General features: G+C 48.4%; 1 pseudogene; it reads right to left on the bottom strand.

Annotated features, from left to right (window-relative positions):
- Positions 1-2633: 2633 nt before the first annotated feature.
- On the bottom strand, positions 2634-6190 carry LOC104984155 (annotated as a pseudogene).
- Between the last annotated feature and the right edge of the window lie 258 nt (positions 6191-6448).

Raw genomic sequence — 6448 nt, 5'->3', positions numbered from 1 at the left:
GTGAGGACACCACTGCCAGGCTGACTGTGGGAGGGAGGGCTCTGCGACCACCCACTCCTGGTCTCCTGCTGACAGTCTCCTCCTAACTATCTCGAGCTAACGGCTGTGCATCCCCCGGCCCTTTTATGTGGAGGCTTTGGGCGTCTGTGCTCAGAGTCATGGCTGCCAGGGAAGAGCTGGAGGCGGGTGCTGCTAAGGTCGATATTCTTAAGGGTCATTTTAGTCCCCTGTGGGAAATAGATGGGTGGAGGTAGGGCAGTGCCCCAAGGTAAACACAGGAAGATGGTTCTGGAAGCTCCTGCAGGAGTCCTGGTGAAATGTGAAGGCAGCCTGGGTGAGGCGTGTGCTGTCTCTTTCTCCCTTCTGTTTACAGCTGACTCTCTCTCACACCTGCACACAAGCCCTCTGCCCACAATCACCCTTGGGTGCCCCGTGTCCATCCTTATCCCCGGGGCTGGAGGAGGAGTATCCCCGTGCTCAGCCCAAGTCAGATGACACGGGCTCCCCCTGGTGTCTCATGGGGCCTGGTGGCTCCAGGGTCTGAAGGAAACGACTGGCTGGCAGGCAGGAGGAGCCATGGAGGACGTGCTCCCTTAGACCCTGGCAGACAGGCTCACGGGGAAGGAGCTCAGGCATCCAGAGCCCAGCTGAGCCCGTCGGTCAACACAAGGAAGTCTCAGTGAATCAGCTTGTATTTATTGAGCCAGAGTCTAGAGAACACTAGGTGGGGAAGAGTCAGACAGACCTGTAATATCTCATCAAGCACCAACCCCATCTGAGGAAGAAATGGATGCTCCAAGAGGCTGTGTCCATTGGCCCCAGGCTGGTTGACTTCCTTGACTCACTGCAAAGTTCGTGACCTGTTGCTGTCTACTGCTTTCATTTTTCTTCCTTTTTTTCTAATCAACCTCGGTTCCCACACAACATTTGGAATTTTGTGGGAACTTCACTGGTCTGTTGCTTCTCCCTGGACCCAAAGAGCCCCTGGCAACTTGTCAAATGTCTTATCTACTGTGTTGTCATCATCATCATAGCTGCTGCTTCCATCATTACCACCATCATTATTTAGGAGTCACTGCCTGAAGACCTACATGGATGTTTCTTCAAAGAAGACATACGGGTGACCAAGAGGCACATGAACAGATGCTCAGCCTCATTAGATATTAGGGAAGTGCAAATCAAAACTACAATAAGGTATCAGCTCACACCAATCAGAGGGAGCATTATCTAAATGTCTACAAATAATCAATGCTGGACAAGATGTATAGAAAAGGGAGCCCCCCTACACTGTTGGTGGGAATGTAAATTGGTACAGTCACTACAGAGGACAGTATGGAGGTTTCTTGAAAAACTAAAAATAGAGTTATCATATAATCCACCAATCCCACTTCAGGGTAAATATCTGGAAAGGGGAAAGCTCAAATTTGAAAAGATACATGCACCCCAATGTTCATAGGACACTATTGACAATAGCCTAGACATGATAGTAACCTAAGTGTCCATCAGCAGAAGAATGGGTAAAGGCAGTGTGGTACCTATGTACAATAGAACAGTACTCAGCCATAAAAAAGAAGGAAATAATGCCCTTTGTAGCAACACGTATGGATTCAGAGCTGATGATACTAAGGGAAGTAAGTCAGACAAAGACAAATACATGAAATCACTTATTAGTGGAAAGTTAAAAATACTAAGGGAATTCCCTGGCGGTCTTTTGGTTAGGATTCAGTGTTTTCACAACTGTAGCCCAGGTTTATCCCTGGTTGGGAAAACTGAGAGCTCACCAATGGCTTAGCATGGCCAAAAGAAAAAAAAAAAAAGAGTTCAAGTGAACTTACTTACAAAACAGAAATACTTACAGAAAACAACCTTATTGTTACCAAAGTGGGGAGGGATAAATTAGTATGGGATTAACTGATGCATACTAGTATACACAAAATAAACAACAAGGACCTACTATATACACAGGGGATAGAATTCAAAATTTTTAACCTGTGATGGGAAAAAATTAAAAAGAATATAGATTTTTTAAAAAATACATGTATAACTGAATCACTTTGCTGTATACCTGAAACTAACAGAATATTGCAAATCAACTTTGCTTTAATAAAAAACCAAAAAAGAGTAGTCACTGCCTAATTAAGATAAACCTGCTGGGATCAAAGGTGAGTTGATGCTGGAGAAGGAGGGCTAGAGACCATCACCAGGAAGAAACCTTTCCTGTTGGGGCATCACACCCTGGGGAGGGCAATAGAGGAGCCCTTACTACTTCTTCTGGACCCCAGCAGTCCTAACTCTTGGGCTTTTTCCATTTTCAACCCTTCTCTATTCCTGGTGTCTCATTACTTGTTCCCGTGCCTCTCCCGTTATTCTGCCCCCAGTGGCTTCTTTAGTCCAAAATAAGTGGTTTCTCCCCACACCCGCACCCCCCAGTTCAGGCTCCTTCCTACTCTCTCTCCATCTATCACCTGCATGCACCCCTCCCCTGCTGTGCTCAGCTACAGAAACACCAAATTCCTAATACTCAGCTCCATCAATTTTATTTTGCAATCTTACCCTCTAGCAAGTTGCCTCTGGGGCTTGGCCACTCACGTGTCCCTGGTCCCTGCAGTGCTCTGGGGTGCCCAAACTGGGGCCTACTTCAGACGCTCATATATCTGGGTAAGCACCTCCAGATTCATCTCCAGCTTCTGGGCCCGTTCCCTCAGTCTCTCAGCAGACTCTGTCTTTGCCCCACCCTGCAAGTCCTGTGAATCTTTCACCAGGGACCATATGTCGAACAGGAGGAACAAACCTGCAGAGACTCCACCATACGTGTGGGCTCCTCTGGTCATTGCAAGAGCCGTGGCTCCAAAAGCTGCCCTTACCAGCTGGGTGCTTTGGCCAGGGACTCGCCCAGCTGCTAACTGAGGATTGCTTTTGGCCATCCTGATGGCATGGATATGCTTCCTAAAATCTTTCACTTCGTAGAGACTTTTTCCACTGGAAATCTTCTGGGCTATGCTGTGGAAATCAAGTTAGGCTTCTACTGATGACGTGTTTACGAGTTCCACGATGCTGGTGGACACGCCTGTCACAGCAGCTGCTGCTCCCAGCCCTAATCCAGTGGCTGAGAGTCCCAGACTGATGCCCGCTGTAAAGGGTGCCAGAACCAGGCCAAGGATGGTCGGGAAGCCAGATGCAATGCCGGTGGAACTGGCTGCACCTTGGAGATGGTGCAGTCCCTGTGCACCTTGTCAGCGTTGTCTGCGCATCTCACAACTTTTTCATGCTCTTCTCCAGCTCCCGTTTAATCGGAGGAAACTCTTCTAGACACCTATTCCTGTCCGGTTGGCCCAGATATTCATGTAGTACAACTGCCTCTTCCCTGTAACAATGAACACCAAAGGATGAAGAAAGACAATTTGCTTGTCTGTAAAATAGGCTCAACAAGGTCTACCTTGCATAAAACACAGAGATTATGAATTAAGTGGAAAATTTATTGTATAAATTAAATGGAAATAATTTTGCAAATTAAAAAAATTTTTCAACATTGAAGCCGTGTTTGGACATTGTTGATGCTCTGTGTACTTATTCAATCATGGAAAAAATAAATGAAGGATCTTAGGATACTCTTGACTTCAGAGCAGCATTCGACAAAGACATCTCAGAGGCAGGTCAACACCAACACTTACAAAGAGTTGGTAGAGTAGGAACTCCACAGATACACTAAGAGAAGCGGGATTAGAGCAGAAAACCTTCATTCAAGGGCCTCAGCATGTGGTGAGGAGTCAACCTGTTCTTTGCCTTGGCTACTGGGAAGTGGTTCCTAAGCCCCTAGAATAGTCTGGCTGATATGAGTGTCCTCATCTGACTGGGCCTTTGGCCACTGGACAGTCTGACAAAGTGACGTAATGGGGCCTTGTGTCACGTGGCATCAGTTCGGACCTGTGGAGGAGCTGGACTCTAGGGCACTTGTCTGACCTCGGGGAGGGGCTGGAGATGACAGGTCACAGTAATTTATTTTTAAACAAGGTGAGTATCCCTGGTGGGCAGTGCTGTGCGTCCTGCCACACACTGAATTCAGGACAGTAACTCATCCTGAGGACAATGGAAGCTTCATGAGTGAAACCCGCCCAGACTGCCCTATGGCTGATGGGAACCCGAATCCTGTCCTGTTATAAACTGGAATCATGAAGCTTTCAGTGATCTCTGAGCATCCTTCTAGGGAAAACTCAAACCTGAGGGTGGTTTTTTGTACCCCAGAAATTGACCATTGGTGTCAAACAATGGACAGTCCGGGGAACTGTGCCTTCTGATTTTGCAGACTGGCTACTTCAGTGTATGTAGAATTTTTTTTTTTTTTAATCAAAACTTAGAGCTAGAAGGACCCTTAATGATTATTTTGCCTGGCATCTGCTCTCCCCCAAGCCTGACAACCTTGGCTTTCACAGAAGGTCACTGGGTCCACCCACTGCCCCAACTGACAGGGAAGCCGGAGATGTGCTCTGAGTCCTGGTTCCCCATGGCTCTCCAGCCCATCTCACTGACTCCTGACCCATCACCCAGCTCCCTGACCTCTTAGGGGTCACCAGCCTGCCACCTTAGCTGTAACTCATCCTGAGAACAATGGAAGTGTGAAACCCATCCAGACTGTCCTGTGGCTGATGGGAACCTGAATCCCACTGTGCATTAACTATAACTGGAATTCTGACAACTTTCAGTGCTCAGCACCCCTGACCTTGCAGGTGTCACCAGCCTAACTCACACTTTGCCTGTGACAGCTTCACCTGACTGCACCCCAAGGCCATGTGCAACTTTATGGAACCTCTAAAGATTCAAGAGACTTTAGGAAACACCCATTTGAATGGCTCAGCCTGAAGAGACCAGCACTTGCACAGCTGGTGGAGAAGTGTTTTCCTCTTGTTGGGGATGCGTGAGGCTCCCCAGAATCCCTCAAATGATACACAGTCACAGCCACTCACTGTGACCCTGGAGGGCTCCCTGAGCCATACGGCCTTCCACTGTCAGGGAGGCCCCACATAGACTAGAAGAGGGTCCCCGATGGAGGGAGAAGCCAGGTCCCAGGCAGGGTGTGGAGAACACGACCACCACAGGACCCTCCACCCAGGGCCCTCCAGCCCAGCATGAGGGGATCCCATCAGGGAAGAAAGAAATGTCCCCCCTCCCACTCAGGGGACCTCTGCTAGGGACACAGCCCCTTCAGTTTGTGTCCTTGGGGCCCACTCTCCTCACTCTAGTCCTGGCCCTGCTGCCCAAACCTGCCTAGTAGTCCTCCAGCCTGGACTCTCTGCTCCACCCTGACCCTGGGTCTGACCCTGGTCCAGGCCTCCCTGGTCCTTATGATTGTACTTGGTTCTCCACGTCTAAACCTGCAGTTCACTCTGAGGCCATCACCATAGTCCATCAGATTGAACTTCTATTCCCACTGAACACAGGACAGATCTGAGACTCCAAGGTAAGCCCAGAGCCCCAGAGCCGGGTAGGAGTAGAGCCAGAACCCCACCAGCTCCATCCAGTTCCTCTCCAGCCTCTCTATCTTATCAGCCAGCAGGATCCTGCAGGGTTGATACAGTTCCTAATCAAAGGGCTCAAGTCAGAATCCCTGGGAATGCAAAATAATGTTGATGTCAGGATTTCCTGACTTTTCACAAAGGAAGTTCTACTTGGTTCTCGTCTCCTGGAAGGAGGCCATTGGCCCCTGATTCTTCCCAACAAGGTTATTTTAAAAGTTAATACTAATTTAGCACATACTCTGTGTCAGCCATTATGCAAAGCACTTTGCATGCATGATCTCAGTGTCCTCTCAATAAAACTGAACAGATGAAGAAAGTAATGGCAAGGAGATCAGGAACTTGTCCAAGGCCACGTAACCTGCTCCCTCCTTACAGGTTTCATCTCTTCTTAGTCTGAGGCCATTCACGGGCAGTGAATGACATGGAGGAAACATTCTTCTTGGATTCTTGAGAAGGAACATTCTCAGCCCCACCACACCATAGCGTCCTGCCAGGAGGAGGTGTGCCTGCCAGGAGGAAACCAGCCCTGGGCCTGAGGATCTGGGAGACCTTCCTGGTGCACTGTGCTCTTTACCTGGACAAACTGACCTCAGCCACAAAACTCTCCCAGGCTTTGTCTTGAGCAAGCAGTTGTTGCAGTTTTTCCCTTGCTCTATTGAGCAAAAATATTCTGAGCGCTAGACAGAAAAAAAAGAAAATTGGAGAAATTATGGTGGAAGGTAAATGGTACTGAGGATCAAGTGATTAAAGTTCATCTTTCGAGCAGCGATGACCTCGAGTACTCTTGGTGGAATCACCTGGGGTTACAGATGGAACTGTTTCCCCCACCCCACCCCTCAATTCATATGTTGAAGCTTTACCCCCCTGGTGATTGTATTTGAAGATAGGGCCTTTAAAGTGGTAATTATGGTAAAATGAGTCATAAGTATGGGGCC

The sequence above is a fragment of the Bison bison genome, unplaced genomic scaffold (genome assembly GCF_000754665.1).
Source record: "Bison bison bison isolate TAMUID 2011002044 unplaced genomic scaffold, Bison_UMD1.0 scf7180017845344, whole genome shotgun sequence".
NCBI lineage: Eukaryota > Metazoa > Chordata > Mammalia > Artiodactyla > Bovidae > Bison > Bison bison.
The sequence above is the reverse complement of the archived record's forward strand: the minus strand, read 5'-3'. Positions and strand labels throughout refer to the sequence as shown.